This window comes from Pleurodeles waltl, chromosome 3_1, assembly GCF_031143425.1.
Source record: "Pleurodeles waltl isolate 20211129_DDA chromosome 3_1, aPleWal1.hap1.20221129, whole genome shotgun sequence".
Taxonomy (NCBI): Eukaryota; Metazoa; Chordata; class Amphibia; order Caudata; family Salamandridae; genus Pleurodeles; species Pleurodeles waltl.
Window position 1 is genome coordinate 884,039,809 of NC_090440.1, and position 20,269 is coordinate 884,060,077.

A 20,269-nucleotide genomic window follows, 5' to 3' on the forward strand; every position below is an offset into this window, starting at 1 on the left:
ATTGTGGATATTGCTGAGGTGCTCAAAAACAGATCCGTTGGGTAAGCGTAAATGGATTTGGCTGGAAGCAGGGGGAGTTTTGGAAGCCTGCCCGGTGCAAGAATGGGACAAGTTTGCTGCATGCTGTGAAGTTCAGGGGGATTGGGTTTTTCAGCATAAGAATGGCACCAAGGTTACAGCTTTTCAGTTGCTGTGTGTTTTGAGGATGGCTTTGAGGCAATTGGAAAGGCAGGCGTGTAACTTTGGTACACACTCTTTTCGAATAGGGGCAGCGACAGAGGCAGCCAGGTTGGGGTGGGACTGGGATAAGATCAGGCGCATTTGACGATGGCGCTCAAAGTGTGGTAAAAGATATGTCAGAACCTAGTTCGTTGAGGGAAGAGTGAGGTTTTTAGTATGCCAGGGCAGTGAACGGGAGGCAAGGGGTCATGTGGGAACAAGGCTAATTTTTTTCTCGTTTCAGGTTGTGTAAGGGGCCCGGAACATTCGAAGTCAATCACGTGGCTGGTGGGACACTCTTTCATGCACTGGGCAGCCAAGAATGCGGAGAAACAGATCTACGGACGATCTTTGGGACTGCCGAGTAGCCGGCATGAAGTGCTGTGGTGAGGAAAGAGCGGCATGAGGTGTCTGCTTCCTTTTCTCACTTCATTGTTGCTGACTTGGGGATTTCCGGATGTGCTGGTCATACACCTTGGGGAAAATGATTTGGTACATCTTTCAGGGCTCACCTTACTGCAACACATGCAGTGAGATCTGGTCCTGATGAGGCGCAACATGCATGGGACTTGCATAGTGTGGACAGAGTTTGTGCCACGAAGGATATGGCATGGGGCAAAGAAACATGGGGCAATTGAGAGAGCAAGGAGAAAGCTAAACAGGGCCATGCAAGTTTTTTGTGCAGACCATGACATTAAGGTTTTGAGGCACGAAGGTTTGAAGGAGGAAGAGCAGATGCGACGGTGTGCATCTCTCCGATATGGGGAATGCACATTATTTGATGGAACTGCGTTTTTTGCTCACAAATTTGTGTGAGAAAGTTTTTGGCGGGGAACATGAAGGGTGAAACATGAGTTGCATTGGGTTCGCTGGTGGGGCAGCAAAACGCCAAGTGGGTTTTGCTGATTGGCAGTGGATGGGGGAGGGTGGAGAGTCAGATGCGGGCTTGTCCACCCTTCCAGGGGGGAAAAAAGAAGCAGAGGAAGGATGACAGACGGTGGGGAGGTCAGAGTCAGGCAAGGGGTAAAAGGGAAAAGGTAGATGCATGGAAATAGAAGTGGAGTTGGTGAGATGTGAAGTATAAGTGGAGGTTTGAAACGCAAATGGACGAAAGGGAATTACAAGGTTAAAATAAAGGTTCTTATAAAGTTCTGTTTGTATTTTACATGTTATGATCTTTGAGCAAGCCTGTCCTAATAAATTGCCTTTTACACTAAATAAGGGTGTCGGAGTCTATGTCCCGATAGGGGCCCTTGAATAGCTGGACGCTGTCCAGTCTATTAACGGGAGCTATCGGGCCGGAAGTAGACGGCCTGGGAGATGATAGGTGGCTTGCTTGGCAGGGGTGGGACATATGGCAGGGTACAAAAGGGGTGGGTTGAGAGGGATCGGCCTCTTTCGGCGCCAGCATTGACGCGCTGTGCGGAAATTGGTCACCCACCCGCCCTGCACTAGGAAAGGGTTGGATGCAGGGATAGGGAGTGTGAAAGAGAGACGAGGACAGGGGGGTTAATTCTTTTGCCAGTTTTTAGGGCAGGTTGCTCGGTATGGGCAGTGGATGGGGGAGGGTGGAGAGTCAGATGCAGGCTTGTCCACCCTTCCAGGGGGGGAGAAAGAAGCAGAGGAAGAATGACAGACGGTGGGGAGGTCAGAGTCAGGCAAGGGGTAAAAGGAAAAAGGTAGATGCATGGAAATAGAAGTGGAGTTGGTGAGATGTGAAGGATAGGTGGAGGTTTGAAACGCAAATGGACGAAAGGGAATTACAAGGTTAAAATAAAGGTTCTTATAAAGTTCTGTTTGTATTTTACATGTTATGATCTTTGAGCAAGCCTGTCCTAATAAATGGCCTTTTACACTAAAGAAGGGTGTCGGAGTCTATGTCTCGATAGGTGCCCGTGAATAGCTGGACGCAGTCCAGTCTATTCACGGGAGCTATCGGGCCGGAAGTAGACGGCCTGGGAGATGATAGGTGGCTTGCTGGGCAGGGGTGGGACATATGGGAGGGTACAAAAGGGGTGGGTTGGGTGGGGATCGGCCTCTTTCGGCGCCAGCATTGACGCGCTGTGTGGAAATTGGTCACCCACCCGCCCTGCACTAGGGAAGGGTTGGATGCAGGGATAGCGAGTGTGAAAGAGAGACGAGGACAGGGGGGGGGTTAATTCTTTTTCCAGTTTTTAGGGCAGGTTGCTCGGTATGGGCAGTGGATGGGGGAGGGTGGAGAGTCAGATACGGGCTTGTCCACCCTTCCGGGGGGGGAGAAAGAAGCAGAGGAAGGATGACAGACGGTGGGGAGGTGAGAGTCAGGCAAGGGGTAAAAGGGAAAAGAGAGATGCGTGGAAATAGAAGTGGAGTTGGTGAGATGCGAAGGATAAGTGGAGGTTTGAAACGCGAATGGACGAAAGGGAATTGCAAGGTTAAAATAAAGGTTCTCATAAAGCTCTGTTTGTATTTTACATGTGATGATCTTTGAGCAAGCCTGTCCTAATAAATGGCCTTTTACACTAAAGAAGGGTGTCAGAGTCTATGTCCCGACGGCATTTGTGCGCCCGGGAAACTTTGCTATTACTGAAGGCGCCACAGATGCTTGGACGGCCCCTTCTGTAATACAGATAGGGCTGGCGCGCATGTAGCGCCAGCGTTATCTCAATAGGGAATTCCCTCATTTGCATCAGGGTGTGGCCTCATGCAAGTGAGGGAATCTCCTTGTATCTGTGCCTGTGCTCAATTATAGATGTGGGGGCAAAGTCAAAGAAGCTGTCAGGTGGCACACTGTCAGTGAGGCCCTTGATGGCAGCCACCTTGAGGGGTTAAAGGGGGTCTCATGGCCCCCTGAGACATTTTCTTGAAGGTGGGTGCAATCACCCCCTGTACCTGCCTGCAAGAGGATCTCTAAACCCTCCCGAAAGTGAAGGTGGGTTGCCACCTGCACTGTGAAAGGCAGAGCAGCTTTGAAGCAGCCGCTCTGTATTTCACTTGAATGTGCTGCTCTAAGGGCGGCACAAGTTCCTGGTTACCCTGAAGTCAGTGCATTCAACATTATATAGCACACTTTCCCTGTTTGGACAAGGCATACCTGTTTGAAGGCGCAAACAGGAAAGTTGCTTTGTTCTCATAAAATGGCCTCTGTTCTGTACTGACTGTACACTCTTTCAAGGCACCACACTACACACCTCAAAGATTCCTAACCAAAATTGAAGGCAATCAAACTCCTGATCCGTTATTATCTTGAGAGGTTTACTCTCTTTGAGGAGAAAAGTGGAAATATTTGCTCACTTAGGAGGACCCACCCCACAGACCCAAGCAAAACTTGAGCCCAGAAAAGGCAATACCCTTGTTCAACGATAAGAGTGCATAAAATAAAAAAAGTACTGATGTGGCACTTGATAGTACAAGAGACCCTACAACTGAGGAAAAATGTAAGGAAAGAATATACAATGGTAATAGAAAGTAAGAAAATAGACTTCTTCCACAGGAAATGAAAAGAACTCTACCAGGGGTTATCTTATACATTGTTCCCCGGGGTGCAATGGGCATGTGTGGCTGCTCTGTGCACCCCCAGGGCACAATGGCATTACTGAAAGGGCAGCAGGAGAAAATACTTCCCCTTCTGTAATACTTATAGAGCTGGTGCACATGTAGAGTCAGTGCTATCATGAGTGGGTGTTTCCTCATTTGAATGGGGGTGCGACCCCATGCAAATGAGGGAATCACTTTGCTTCTGTGCCTATTACTGATGGTGGCGCAGAGGGACACATGCCTTTAGAAGGAGCAATCCAAGCGCACTCCAAAAAGGTGGCGCACTTTTAATGCACCTCCTAAATGCAGCACTCTGGAGGGTTTAAAGGGGGTCCCTTAGACCCCCCCCAGACATTCTTCTGCAGGCAGGTGCACTCAGTCACTGCATCCACTTGCAAGTGGATCTCTCTCTCCTCTTGCATGTGGAGGTGGGTTGTAGCCTGCACTGTGAAACACGGAGCAGTTTTCAAACAGCTGCCCCATATGTCACTTGAATGCACTGCTACAGGGCAGCTTGAGTCTGCATTGCATTCTTTGTCATAAGGTGCACTCTCCCTGTTCACACACAGCACCTCTTTTGAAAGGTGTGCCATGGTGCAAACAAGGAAGGTACACTGCATTCATAATACAGCCCCTGGTGTTAGTGAATAATGACAGAAATTTTGAAGAAGATGCTGACCCTGGAATCGTCAAAAGAACAGAGGGCCTGATTTAGATCTCAGTGGGGGGGTTACTCCGTCGCAACGGTGATGGATACCACATCAGCTGAAATCTAAATATCATGGAGAGCAATGGTATTTAAGTTTTGCTGATGGGATATCTTTCAGCATTGTGACAGAGTAACCTCTCTGTCAAGAACTAAATCAGGCCCAGAGTTTCTATCTAAAATCTCTCAAGCCAACAGAGTTCAGCATTTTTAGAATGGCTTCTAAAAAGAAGTTAGCAAAGAATCTATGAAAAAAATAAATGTGGGCATGATGATTGAAGCCCCGGAGCTTCCGAAAGCTCTTGTTTAGGAAGAGTTTATAATGTATTTTTTTTTTCCGCTTATCATGCCATGGAGGTGATTTTTGTCCTGAAAAAGGAAAAATAACCAGACATAACCTCCTCCCAAACAAGGTAATTAATTGTTACCCAGACTTATGGGTGAAACCTCTGCATTACATGCAGATTTCTGAATTTGTGGCTGAATAGCATCATAGGGGGTCATTCTAACCCTGGCGGTCGGTGATAAAGCGACGGCCAACCCGCCAACAGGCCGGCGGTCCAAAAAATGGAATTCTGACCCTGGCGTGAACCGCCAACACAGCCCGCCACATTAACACTCCGACCGCCACGGCGGGACCGACAAACAGCGCGGCGGTCACCGCCAACAGGCAGGCTGCAGACAATGTACCGCCCACCCTATCACAACTCACCAATCCCCCACCTTTTCCGGGGCGGGAGCCCCGCCGATAAAAACGCAGCGGAAACAGACTACGAACGGGAAAACGCTCACCTATACACACTCCACGAGGAAGGAGGACAGCATGGAGCCCGAATTACACATCCTACCGGCTATTGTCTACCTGCTCATCTACCAGGAGTACGAACGCCGGCGCAGACGACAACAGTGAGTACTGCACCTACGACACAGGGGAGGGGGGAGGAGGAAAGCTTACGGGCACACACATACGCGATACACCCACCCCCCCAACGCCCCCCCCAATACCTACACACCAATGCAGAGCAACAAGTCAGAGTGACACCCTCCAAACCCCCCGGAAGAATGCAAAGACATAATTCAAATGAAGTTTAAAATTTATGTATAAAATAGGTTCATTTAAGTCATGGTAAATATGCCATATGAAATATACAAAAGAAATAATGAACATAGTGCAAAGTATAAACATAGTCAATAAGTCCTGCACAGTTCGTTCAATATCCATAGTCCGTGGGCCAATGTGTACAAACACATGTGCAAAGCCCACACAGGAGACCGGAAACCATTGGAGAGAACACTGCTGGGGCATCAGATGAGAAAACAACAGGCACCTCAGGGGGAAGGGAAAGGGGGGCACCTCAGCCACATGAGTCCACAACGCCAGATCCACGAGGGGCCTCCATGCCCACTGTACCACCCTGGGGAGTGCAAAGCCACAGTCCATCAGATGGATAACCGACTCCACTGGTACTGGAGGAGGCATGGTGCCCAGAGTGCTTCGTGAACACCTGCTCGACACAAAACCAGCACTGTCAATGGACCAGCGGTGCTTGAGACTGCGGTGCCCAGCGGAGCGGTGCTTGAGAGGAAGGGCCCAGCGGAGCGGTGCTTGAGACGGCGGGGCCCTGTTCAGCGGTGCTCTTCACGGCGGGGCCCTGTTCAGCGGTGCCTGTCTTAGTCGCCCTCCGACCTTGCGATAGCGGGGCCCTCATGCTTGAGATGAAGGGCCCAGCGGAGCGGTGCTTGACAGGAAGGGCCCAGCGGAGCGGTGCTTGAGATGAAGGGCTCAGCGGAGCGGTGCTTGACAGGAAGGGCCCAGCGGAGCGGTGCTTGACAGGAAGGGCCCAGCGGAGCGGTGCTTGACAGGAAGGGCCCAGCGGAGCGGTGCTTGAGATGAAGGGCCCAGCGGAGCGGTGCTTGAGATGAAGGGCCCAGCGGAGCGGTGCTTGAGATGAAGGGCCCAGCGGAGCGGTGCTTGAGATGAAGGGCCCAGCGGAGCGGTGCTTGACAGGAAGGGCCCAGCGGAGCGGTGCTTGAGACGGCGGGGCCCTGTTCAGCGGTGCTCTTCACGGCGGGGCCCTGTTCAGCGGTGCCTGTCTTAGTCGCCCTCCGACCTTGCGATAGCGGGGCCCTCCTGTGATGGAGTCTTGTGCCGTGGGTGTCGTCCGTCACACCCGGTATCGGGCTGGTGGGGCCCTGCTGGTGCGCTCGGCTGCTGCATGTCTTCTCCGCCCTGCTGCCCTTGCCCTCCTTCGCTACAGCTCTCGGGCCCTTGCTTCCCTTAGATGATGTGGCAGGTGACGTGGCAAGGCCACTCTCCGTGCTGGCAGCCGTCTCAGGCTTTTCGCGCCGGCCCTTAAGTTTTCTTGTCCTCTTCCCAGGGGGTGGGCTGGCTGTCCCCTTGCTGCTGGCCGATGTTCCTTCCCTAGGAGCTGGTGGACTCCAATAGCCCTGCACTATGGTGATACTAGATGCAGGGCTGGTGGTGGCTGAGGTGCTCTTTGGATTCTTACCAGATGGAGGGGGTGGGTCAGGTGATGCAAAGAGGTTAATATTGGAGAGGAAAAGTTTTTTAGGAGCAATGGGAACGGTAGGTGCAGTGGGTATGGGAGTGGAGGAAGAGGATGTGGTTGTAGGAGAGTCAAGTGTGCTGTCTTTGGGTGCAAGTGCTTGGGCTGGAGGCTGTCGTGAGGTGGATGGCTGTTGGGTGGGTGGCTGCCTGCGTTTGTGTGGTTTGGAAGAGGGGGTGACAGACACAGTGGGAGAGGACACAGGGGACGTGTAAATGGCAGTGGGGGTGGTGACTGCACGTGTGCTGACTGTAATGGAGGGTGTGCTGGTGATGGAAGTACTGGCTGATGGTGGTGTGCATGCAGGTGTGAGTGGAGACGTCACAGGGAGGGAGGAGGGAGACGAGGAGGAGGGGGACACAGAGGTGGTAGTGACTGTTGGCATGTCTGCATCTGGATGTTGTTTGTGTGAATGCTTGTGGGATCTGTGGTGCTTATGTCTGGATGAGCTGCCCTTGGGTGTTGAGGTGTGTGCAGGCTGGTCTGATTGTGTGGATGGGATAGGCTGAGGAACAGGAGACTGGGACTGGGTAGAGGGAGTTAGAAGAGGGAGGCTGGAGACAGGGACAATGACTGCCGTCAGTGCTGAGGCCAGAGCGTTGAACGATCGCTGATGGGCAGCCTGACCCGAATGAATGCCCTCCAGGTATGCATTGCTCAGATGCACCTCCCTTTCCACCCCCTGGATGGCATTCAAAAGGGTAGACTGCCCAACAATGAGCGTCCGGAGGAGGTCAATGACCTCCTCACTGAGGGCAGCAGGGGTAACTGGGGCAGGGCCTGAGGTGCCTGGGGCGAAGGAGATGCCCGCCTTGGTGTGCGAGCGGGCACGGGGCGAACGCTGAGGGGCTGCTTGGAGGGCGGAGCTGGTGCGCTGGGTGGTGGCTGTACCTGTAGTTGCGGTGGGCACGGATGTTGCCGCCACCTCAAGGGAGCTCCCTTCCGAGGACGTGTCGGTGTTGCTGACGTCTCCACGGGTCCCCGTTGTGGAGCTCCCCTCGCCCTCCGTCTCACTGCTGAACTCGGAGTCCGTTGCATGGCCCTCCGGGGCCATGTGAGATGCAGCTCCCTTGTGCGCCGATGCCACTTCTCCTCCACCTGATGATGCTAATGCACACATGCACATGAAGAAAAAGAAAATGGGTGGGGGGGAAAAATGAAGACAGGTTGAGTGCATGCATTGGCAACACCGTTGGCGGAGAGGACAGACACAGAAGCCCCCTGAACTACGCTGCGCAATCGGGGTATACTACTTAGTTCTTGTGACTAGGCCTACAGGTCTATGTACGACAAATGCACACATGGGTGATGGCGGACCATGGATAGCTGTACTTGGCACCCTACAGAGGTGGGGGGCGGGGGGACAGGGCCATGGCTAACGGAGGGGACTAGCCTACAGAAAGCACCCTGGCCTTGAGTTACCCACAGCCCTTCTCCCCCACCCAGACACCTCCACTGCGCGCAAAGATAGCAGAATGTGCTGATACTCACCCCCTTGTGTCTGCTGTGATGTCCTCACGCGCCCATCCAAATCGGGGTAGGCCACCGCCAGGATCTGGGACATCAGGGGGGTCAATTGGCGGCTGGCACCCCTCCTACGTTGGGAGGCCATCCCCAGCAGAGACTCAGCGGTCTTTCTGGTCCCGCGGCGGATGTCCTCCCACCTCTTTTGGCAGTGGGTGCCCCGTCTGTTGTGGACCCCCAGGGCCCGGACGTCCATGGCGATGGCACGACAAATGTCGACCTTCTGATGGCCGCTGACCTATTTGACATGTACAGGGTGGGAAAGGAAATATCATCACTTTTCAGCATGGTAGATGTGAGTGGCCCCCCTCCCAACCTTGCCATGTGGCACATGTTCCCATCTGTCGTGCGTTGCACTCCTCATTCGCTCCCCTCCCCACCATCTTACATATACCCCACTCAACACAGGCATAGCCCATTCAGCGTGCACCCTGTGTACTAACCTGTTGGTCTGGAGGACCGTAGAGTAGCGCATATTGGGGGAGGACCCCATCAACAAGTTTCTCCAATTCTTCGGAAGTGAAGGCAGGGGCCCTTTTCCCAGTCGCAGCAGCCATTGTATCTCCCAGACCGAGGTCACAGCAGCACTTGCAGTATAGGTTCTCTCCTGTGGATGATCAGGTCTCGAGTGATTAATCAGATAGAAAATGGCGGTCACACCCGCGGCGGTGCGTACCGCGGCGGTGCGTACCACGACCGCCGGCATACATCGTCATTGGCTCCTGAGACCCATAGGGTTCAATGTTAACCAATGCTGCTTTGCGCCGCGGTCTTCGACCGCCTACCGCCACGGTGTGCCACGCCAGCGCAGTGACCTCACATCCCACTGTCACACTTCACAGGTCAAGCAGCCGCCATTTCAAGGGCCCACATGGCATGATTTCTACTGCGTCACACAGGCCTAGGCCTTGCATTGCCACTCATACAAGCCGTTCCATGCATAGCGATTCGTATACTGTGCAAGCTGTGTGAACGAACCTGTGGGTTGCTTGACTCTGTGCTCCATGTTGTCCTTCCTAGCCACCGTCCGCTGGGACTTGCGAGGAGAAGGATGAATCCTCCTGTGTACCGACCGCTGGTGGACCTGTCGACAATGGAAGAACGACATATCATACTTACATACCGGCTTGACAGAGCAACTATACATGAACTATGTGCCCAGCTGGAGCCAGACCTGATGTCCCCCATCCGCCAACCCACAGGGATTCCCCCTCTGGTGCAGGTTCTGTCAGTACTCCATTTTTTGGCAAGTGGGTCGTTTAAGACAACAGTGGCCATATCATCTGGGATGTCTCAGCCTATGTTTTCAAAGGTTTTGTCCAGAGTGTTGTCTGCCCTGATGAAATACATGCGGAGCTACATTATTTTCCCTGAGGTGGGCGAATTGGCTACAGTGAAGGGTGATTTCTATGCCCTTGGACATATCCCCAACATCATTGGGGCCATTGATGGGACCCATGTGGCTTTGGTTCCCCCCAAAGACAGTGAGCAGGTGTACCGAAACAGAAAAAGTTATCATTCGATGAATGTCCAGGTGGTCTGTTTGGCTGACCAGTACATCTCCCATGTAAATGCCAAGTTCCCTGGGTCAGTGCATGACGCGTATGTCATGCGAAATAGCAGCATCCCTTATGTGATGGAACAGCTACAGAGACACTGTGTGTGGCTAATTGGTGACTCTGGTTACCCAAACCTGTCGTGGCTACTGACCCCAGTGAGGAATCCCAGGACAAGGGCAGAGGAACGCTACAATGAGGCCCATGGGCGAACTAGGAGGATCATAGAAAGGACCTTCGGGGTCCTGAAGGCCAGGATTAGGTGCCTGCATATGACAGGGGGATCCCTCATGTACTCACCAAAGAAGGTGTGCCAGATCATCGTGGCCTGCTGTATGCTTCACAATCTTGCATTGCGACGCCAGGTGCCTTTTCTGCAGGAGGATGGTCCAGATGGTGGTGTTGTTGCAGCTGTGGAGCCTGTGGAGAGTGAAGAAGAGGAAGACTACTGGGACGACACGGACAACAGGGATACAGTCATACAACAATACTTTCAGTAGCACACAGGTAAGAAACAGCCACCCCAATTTACATTTACTTGAGGCCTCATGCGTCTCCACTGTCTGTGTTTCCCCCCAGTTCCTGTTAACTGATTTGTGACTTTCCCTTCCCTTTTCAGAGCTGTATGACCCACTGCCTGACTTCAGCTTTGTTTGCCCATGGACTAAAGCTTATTGAAATTGGTATGTTGTCATCGCAAACTAACTGGACATTATTGAACCGTTATGTGTAATACATTTGTTAAGAATACAAGCAGACTCCTGTTTATTTAAGTGGAATAAGTGATTTATTTAAAGCGCTAGATATAGGTAAATGATTGGGAAGCGGGGATGGGTGGGGGTGGAGTAATGTCCATGGCAGAGTCCAGTTCTCAGTCGCACAGGTGCATTGTCCATATGCCTGTGGAAGGATGGAGCAGGGGCAGTTCAAGGTTGGACAGGGTGACAATGTGGGACAGTGGGATGACATCAGGGGGTATCTTAGGCTGGCGGGGGTCTTGCAATCCTACTCTGTCTTCTTGTGAGATATCAGGTACCGCTTGCGGGGTGGTTCTTCTTCTGCAGGAGGTGGGGTTCTGGTGGCCTGTCGTTGTGTGGGGGCCTCCTGTCCACTAGCGCCGGCGGAGTTGGTAGGCAGTTCCTGTCCTGGGCTAGTGACAGGGGCCCTTTGGGGTGCCACATGGTCCCGCAATGTGGTGACGATCTGGGTAAGGGCCAGGACGATGGTCCCCATTGCGGAACCGATGTTCCTCAGTTCCTTCCTGAACCCCATGTACCGTTCCTCCTGCAGTTCCTGGATCTCCTGGAACCGGGCCAGTACCGTCGCCATCGTCTCCTGGGAGCGGTGGTATGCTCCCATGATGGTGGAGAGGGCCTCTTGGAGAGTCGGTTCCCCGGGCCTGTCCCCCCCCTGTCGCACAGCAGCCCACCCAGTTCCCCTGCGTTCCTGGGCCTCTGTCCCCTGGCCGGTGTGCCCACTACCACTGCCCCCAGGTCCCTGTTGTTGTTGGGGTGGTGGGTCAACCTGGGTGCCCTGTAGTGGTGGACACACCGCTGATTTACGTGCCCTGGAGACAGAGGCATGGGCCCGCTGGGTGGGAGCTGTGCTGGTGTTCCCAGAGGGGGTTGGGTCTGGTGTAGCCTGTGGCTGTCTGTGGGGAACCGACTGTCCAGAGGTCCCCGATGGGCCGGGCTGGTCGTCTGGCTCCAGGGAGACAGAGCTGCTGTCATCGCTGGGGGCCTCTTCTGGGGGTGGGATGGACATCTCTGGACCCTCCGTGGCAGTGTGGTGGCGTTCGGGTCCTGCAGGGGTATAAAGGTATGGTTATTGCTTCTGTGTGTGGCATTGCGTGTGATGGGTGGGTGTCCGTGTCCCCATGGCCAGGCATTTCCTTGTGGGGGCTTTTGTGAGGGTGGCTTGTGGGGGTGATGTGTGTGTGCAGTGGGCATGCTTTGGTGATGGGTGTCCATGCTTTGGGGTCGCATGCAGGGCTTGGTGTTGGGATGGGTGGGTTGTGATGGTGAGGCTTTTGCTAGGGGTTGGTGTGATGGGGGAGGGGGTGAGGGTGGGGGTATGATTTGGCATTCAGGTGGGGTGGGGGTGGGAAGCAGTAGTGAAGATTTGCCTTACCAGAGTCCATTCCTCTGCCTACTCCAGCGAGGCCCTCAGGATGCAGGATGTGCAAGACTTCCTCCTCCCACGCGGTAAATTCGGGGAGAGTAGGTGGGGGTCCGCCGCCAGTCTTCTGCACCGCTATGTTGTGCCTTGATACCATGGAACGCACCTTCCCCCGTAGGTCGTTCCATCTCTTCCTGATGTCCTCCCGATTGCGTGGATGCTGTCCCACCGCGTTGACCCTGTCCACTATCCTTTGCCATAGCTCCATCTTCCTGGCAATTGTGGTGTGCTGCACCTGTGCCCCGAAGAGCTGGGGCTCTACACAGACTATTTCCTACACCATGACCCTGAGTTCGGCGTCACTGAACCTGGGGTGTCTTTGGGGTGCCATGGGGTGGTGTGGTTGAGGTGTGGGGTGGCGTTTGTGGTGATGAGTGTGGTGCGTGTGGTGGTGTGTGGTGTTTGGTGCGTGGATTCTGTGTGGGTGATGGTGTTGTGTGCTTCTGTGTTGTGGGATTCGCTATTCTGTGCTCTGTCTCTAGCCTTCGACAATGATTTTGGGTCGTAGGGGCTTGTGGGTGATGTGGGTGTGTGTTTTATATTGTGTTGGGTGTGTGGGAGTAGTGTTAGTATGTGTATCAGGTGTGTGTATTTCGAAGTGACCAATGTGGCTGAGTTTTCTATGGGTGTGTGTATTTTGACCGCGGCGGTGTGTACCGCCAATGGAATACCGCGTTTGAAAGACCGCCGCGTGGATTTGTGGGTCGGAATGGTATGGGCGTATTTCTGTTGGCGTGACGGTGGAGGTTTGGTCAGCGCCATTTTTTCGCTGACCTTTGGTGTGGCGGATTATTGAGGATGTCGGGTTTTCGGCGGTTTGGCAGTTGCGGGTCAGAATGACCGTGGCGGTTTACCGCGGCCGCAGCGGTTTTATGGCGGGCTTCTGACCGGCGGTAAGCACCTTTTACCGCCGAGGTCAGAATGACCCCCATAGTGCTGATATAAAAGAAGAGCTAGACATCAGACACAAAATCGTACAGCCTATAGATACAAAAGCCAAAATCTTTACCAGCATTATCGTGAAAAACATCCAGGAATGAGAAGATAACAACTCTATCCTGATCATGTAAAATGGTGAATTTAAGCCTAGACTTTCTATCATTGACCATGGCTTTATCTCCAACATCTGCTGTCAAAATATGTGAAGGAAAAAATGCCTACATGGAGACTTCTTGGTCTTCTTGTCTGCCTTTGATCACATTGATTGTAAAATTTTGTGCAAAGTTTCATTATACATCAGTGAAGCCATGCCTGCTAAAATTTATTAAGAAGTTACACACAGATACAAGTGCGCATGTGACGTATGGAACAACCAGACTGCACACCACAAAAATCCACATAAAACAGGAATGAAGCAGGCCTGCAATCCCCTTTCTTTTTAAAGAGCTTTATAAGTGATTGCCCTGAGAAACGTCTGGAAAGGGTCAGAAAATAAAAATAAAACTATCCCACATCCTTCTCCATGCTGATGATTCTGTGCTCTTGACATGAACCACAAACATCCTTCAGAAATTGCCCGTATACACAGAAAAATGTTGTTTTGCAAGGAAACCATCATCTCAACTAACAGAGGGAAAAGAAAGATCAGGGTTTTGGGTTCAAAAACCAAAAAATCAAGATCAAAGCAATTTGACCTGAAGAATAAGTAACAGAATGAGCCCTTTACCAACATGGTCATTGCTTTTGCCATGTCAACTTTGAAAAAACTACATCGGGATAAGTACTCTGGGAGGATGGGGGCTATTGCGAAGGGAATCCTCAGTCTCACATGCCACGTTGGAGGAGGACTTCTACTTTATGTAACATCCATACAGAAAACCAGATCTGGAGGTTTAGCCTTATCCTACATCACACCTAAGGCATAGAATGACCTGCCTCTACACATAAGAATCCCCCTCTCACTTTTTGAATTTCAGAAGCTGAAGACCTGGCTTTTCGATTAGTCCCATTAGGCCATAGGTGTGCCTAGACTCACACCTGCTTAGTGCCAGGATATTCTACTGGGTGATAGTGCGCTCTACAAATCTGCATAACATGTTAATGTCCGGAACTATGTTATAAGGTCTCCAACCAGTGCATCTGGTTCTCAGAGTTGTTTTGTCTGGAGGAGGGCAAAGAGTGCATAGCATATCTCACTGGAACTTCAACGTTGATGGTCTGTGGAGACATGGTGGGCAGTATGGCCCGAACTGGGCTAGCTGTGGTGCAACATTACAAGTACACAAGCAGTAAAAGGTAGTTCTTCTGTTGCTTAGGCTGTGAACATATTATCTTGGATTTCAGATATATAATCCTAATCCAAGATAGTGACTCCATGTGCAGTTATTCTGTTTGTTAACAAAGAAATGTGGTGAACAGTTCCTTCCTGAGGTCATGCCCCTTCTTTAAGGTGACATTTAGGTTCTTAAGAGGAGCAGGCCAGCAAAAATGCACATCACAGTGGTTCTTTCTGTTTCCACAGATGCTCTTGTTAGGACAAGATCCCTCTAGTACCAGTTTCCTGGTCCTCTGTAGCCTTCTGGTTTTTAGGAGTTTTTTTGTGCCAATGACTTTTTCCTCTACCAGAAATGATTTATTTTCAAGTATACTTACCAATTGTAGTATTTCCATCTCCCTTCAATACAGTAACTACAGAGAGGTATGTCTGTCGGGACCAGTTATTGACATAATATTCTATCTTTTACCTATGAAGGAAAAAGATACCAAGGATTTAAGTGGTTTGTTGGATGATTTGTGGTCTCACCATGCATTATAAGGAATGAAAAAAATCCTACGTGAAATATTAAAATTATCTTTGGTATTGTTCCTGCGTATGGTCATGGAAAGCGTCAATGACTTTCAATATCCTTATAAAGTAAGCACTGAAAAATACTATAGTTAAAACTGAGTTATGGTTCTGAATCATATGTGCAAAACTACTGAAATTCACCAGTTATTGTTATCAACACCATACACCATAACTTGTGCAACCAGCAATGTTGCTTTCTATATATTTTTTTCTTTGTTTCTTTAAAATTGTAAAATTTTTGTTTAGAGCAGGGCGGGTGGCACAAGTTATGGTATGTGTTGTGAGTAGTAGTAATCATAACTAGCAAATTTGAATGAATGTGTGTGTTTGAGCCAGAACCAACTGTTTTCAACAGTGATTTTTTAGGGGAAGTTCTATGATTTAATGAATTTCCAAATCGTGACTTTTTCCTGAGAGCAGTGGTGGTTGCTGAAAAATCGTGGCCTGTGAACAAGCCCTGCACCCAACCTGCCATGGACAGGCAATATCAGCTGCCTTTGGCAGTACACAGCAGTGAAAAGCTGCATAGCTTTGCCTTTGGCCAATTGACTGTTGTATCTATTCCCTGCTATGCACAGCAGGACTAGCCGCAAGGCATGGCTTTCAGCTACTTAATGCACCTAAACCATCACAGGTGGTAATACTCACGAGTTGGTCAAAATTACATCACCAGCAGCCAGGCTCTATGACCTTCTGCCATGTTTAGCCAATTACAGCTTATCAGAGCCTTAGGCCATGAATAGCAGGACTTTACCGAAGGGCCTGACCTTTGGCAAGGCACTGCTCCAACTCTAGTATGTGGTGCCAACCTCCACTGCACGTGGTCTTCAGACATAAACAGTGCCAGTTGTCCACTGAATCTGGATGATGACCAAGCCTGGCACCGAACATACTGTGGGGTGCAAGCCTGTTACTGGATGTCTGTGTAGTCAGCCATTCCTTTTTATGCATGTCCTTTGGCTGTGGGTGGCAGGTTGTTTCCATTTGTTAATCTTGAACTTATTTTCTTTCAACTGTCTATACAATAGGAATTTAATAGCAGTAATCCCATTTTTAAACTACTTGTGGACCATATTTAAATACGTAAGGGTGCCCCACAGCACTATCCTGGTGTGGGACACCTCTCACGGTGCTCCACAAGGCCGTGGAAGTGTCTGAGAGAAATTAAAGCCTCCCTGAACTGTGACTATTTCATAGACATGTGTCTGTATTGTTACAGATGAATGTTCAGTTTTAGAAATGTCTTTTCATTGTCATTAATAAAGGTCCAGTTTGACAAGATTATTTATACAAAATAATACATGACAACCATCATTCTCCATAGAGAGTACTTGATAACAGCCAACATGCGTTTTGCAAATATTCGCTTTTTCAGGGCTGTTCAGAAAAATGTAAAAAATGAACAGAAAAAAAAAGCAAACAAGAAAACAGAATAGCATGTAATTAATTATGACCACAGTAACTACTGTGAAATATAATTACCAATTATTAACAGTGGAACATTGAATATTGAACTAATATCAATCTACAGGGTCAATCAATCTGCAGGGGAAATTTAGGATATCTTACATTTTATGTCACAAGTAAAATAAGGTGTGCTACAGACATTTATGGGGCATAATTACAAGCCCGTAGCACCACCTTGCGCTGCCCTAGTGCCATTTTTCTTTACGCTTAGGCGGCAGTAAGGAGGCCTGTCTCCTGCACCGTAATTACAATGTTTAAACCCTTGTGCCACATTATACCGGCACCAGGCCTAATGTATGCACAGGGCGTTCAGAAGCAGGGAGGCCTGAAAAAACAGAGCGTTGAAATTTGAAACTTTTCACTGCACCATTTTAATCAATGGGCCTCCCTGTGCTTTGCTGCACTAGCGTCAACATTTTTGAGTCTAGAGGAGAAAACTGCCAAAATAACATCAAATATTTTGACGCTATTGTCCTAATGACTGCCATACGGGCACCATGGTGGTAGTTAGGACAATAGCATCAACATTTTTTACACTATTGTGGTGCTTTGCTGCACTAGCAACCATGGTATTGTTAGGTGGGGCAGGGGCGACTCAAGAAAAGTGGCGCATCGGGACCGATGTGCCACTTTCTTGTAAATATGCCCCTATGTCTCCAAATCATTCATAATATACAAAGACTCTCTCTTTCACATACTAGAGTTCAGCAAAATCTTTTCTGTAGTACCTTTTTCTTATCACAAATATGGAAAGACTTATACAGCCTAAATTATGATAATTTAATTTCAAAGATACTAAAATCTCTGTTTTCCCTGTCATTTGCCTTAAGATAAACCAAGTTTCTAATCTGCAATGGTACATAATGTGGAATAGACAAAATTACCTTTATGATATTCAATATTAAACATTGTGCAGACATATCCTAATGGGTTAATATTGACCTTGAGATATATTACATTTTAACAAGGTTAATCCCTTTATTCTCAAATTCAATTTTGAACGAATATCCTGTCAGCTGTATTACTATTCCATTATAACCTAGGGAAATCGTAATAAGGTGGGTGGAATATCCATCACGTTTGTAACAAAGTATTCCATCTGTCAAGATCGTAATCAGGCCCTTAATCGTTTCCTTCTGTAAGTGGTGTTCAATTCACTTAGGGGGTCATTCTGACCCTGGCGGTAATTACCGCCATGACGGAGGTCGGCGGTAGCACCGCCAACAGGCTGGCGGTGCACCGCTGGGCATTCTGACCACGGCGGTTCAGCCGCAGCCAGAAACGGAAAGTCGGCGGTGTACCGCCGAGTTCCCGCTGCCCTTGAGAATCCTCCATGGCGGCGGAGCGCGCTCCGCCGCCATGGGGATTCTGACACCCCCTACCGCCATCCTGTTCCTGGCGGGTCTCCCTCCAGGAACAGGATGGCGGTAGGGGGTGCCGCGGGGCCCCTGGGGGCCCCTGCAGTGCCCATGCCAATGGCATGGGCACTGCAGGGCCCCCCGTAAGAGGGTCCCACGAAGAATTTCAGTGTCTGCTTTGCAGACACTGAAATTCGCGACGGGTGCAACTGCACCCGTCGCACCTTCCCACTCCGCCGGCTCCATTCTGAGCCGGCGTCCTCGTGGGAAGGGTGTTTCCCGCTGGGCTGGCGGGCGGACTTTCGGCGGTCACCCGCCAGCCCAGTGGGAAACCCAGAATGACCGCCGCGGTCTTTTGACCGCGGTACGGTCTTCTGGCGCTTCCAGCTTGGCGGGCGGCTACCGCCGCCCGCCAAGCTTAGAATCACCCCCTTTATCTGTATTATGATCACCTTATTTAAAAAAAATTAAAACTCCAAAATCTCCTACTAATTTTTCCTAAAGTAAAAATATGTCCCTCTTTTAAGGCGATCAATCTACTCACCTCATATGCCAATTTCTGAAATAATTAGTAACTCATTTCAATAATTTGATCTTCCAATTGAAGTCTATAATAAAAGTAAAAACTGACTAATATCACTAGCTAGTTTTAGCATCCCAGATTTAAAATAGTATTCCAACTAACATGAAATATTGTACCACTGATTAACTCAACTCCCATATGAATAAAAAAAAATAACTATCTTGAGTGCCTTCCTCCAATATCTTCATCTCTCTTGATAATGTTCTCTAGAGTCAAAAACAAATAGCCTGATTTACAAATGACGCAGGGCAATGTCTTCTATATAACCTGGCCACAATCCTCAGTTCTTACTTCGCTTTTCATAGTTATACACCCTGACCCAACCTCTATAGTTAAAGTCGGCCTCTATCTTGCCACTATTAAATGGCTTACAAATGTCCTTCCTATTTTAAACCATGCAGAATGACCTAGGAAGCAGAAACCACTACTTCTGGGTCATTAGCACACAATCAGTAATAAAAAAGATTCATTCGGGGATGGAACCCTAAGTTTTCTGTGTGGTTTCTCTCAGAACAAACTCTTGTGCTATAGAATGGTATCTTCTATTCTGACTAAAATGCAAATTTATCTTTTCTCTAAACAATATCACAAGGTAATATTATTCACTAGTGCTACTAAAGAAGATGGAGTATCGAACTTGAAATTATTGAGTGATTTCCTCATGTTGTACTCTTATGAAATACCGTAACTGCCATGTGAGACTCACAAAAACATATATTATATGTGCTATGAAATAAAATTATTAAAATCTAATGAAAAAGACTCCTTCAGGGATCAAATCCCAATTCCTGCAAGACTCGTCACAGAATAAATTCTTGTGCTATAAACCAATGATTTCAATTTTAGTTGCAATACAAATCTGTCTTTTATTCAGTTCCTACCACAAAGCAATATCATTTAATAGTGGTACCAAACAAGATGAGGAGTCAAACTTGACACCATCATGTAATTTACTTATGATTTTACCTTTCCAAAACATCATAATAATCACATGAAATTTATCAAAATACAAAATGCAATTATTAAGGTAAATTTAAAATTGTTTTATGATGGAATCACGCATGCCGGATCAACGCGATCGGAACCACAACCTCATTGTTTCCACTCTTGAATTTACCACGCATGCCTTTACAATGAATTTTATTGTAAAAGCATGACTAGTAAAGGCATGTGTGGAAACGGCATGCAAAATGGCATGTGTGGTTCTGTCATGCAAGTCCCCCACCTGCTCTGAGGCCCAAAACTACCCCACCCCTAATACCCAAACTACCCCGACACCTCACTCACCGTAAGCCCTAAAAAAACATCCCGACCTCCCACCCTGAAAAACTAAAATACCCTGACCCCCACCGCGTTCCATAAACTAAACTACTCTGAGCCCCCACCCGCGCGGAGCCATAAAAAATGATACCTGACCCCCACACCCTTGCCCCTAAAAACTAAACTACCCTGACACCCCACCACACTGAGTCCTAAAACCTTTCCCCAATAAGTAAACTACCCTCACACCCCCACCCGACCTAAGCCCTAAAAAATAACAATCCCAAACCCCCACAATGCCCCTAAAAGAATAAATTACCCAACCCCCACCCACCCATAGCCCTAAAAAAAACTACCCAAGCCCTCCACCTCAACCCCTGAAAACTAAAGTACCCCAAAACTCCCACCCACCCTTAGCCCTGAATCCACGCCCACTGTTAAAAACTACCCATCAACCCTGCCCCAATCCCACTTTTCTCTTGGCGTCCTCTCCCGAACCTTCCTCCTCTTCTCTCCTCCCCCCTCCTGCCCTTCCTTAAACCTTCCC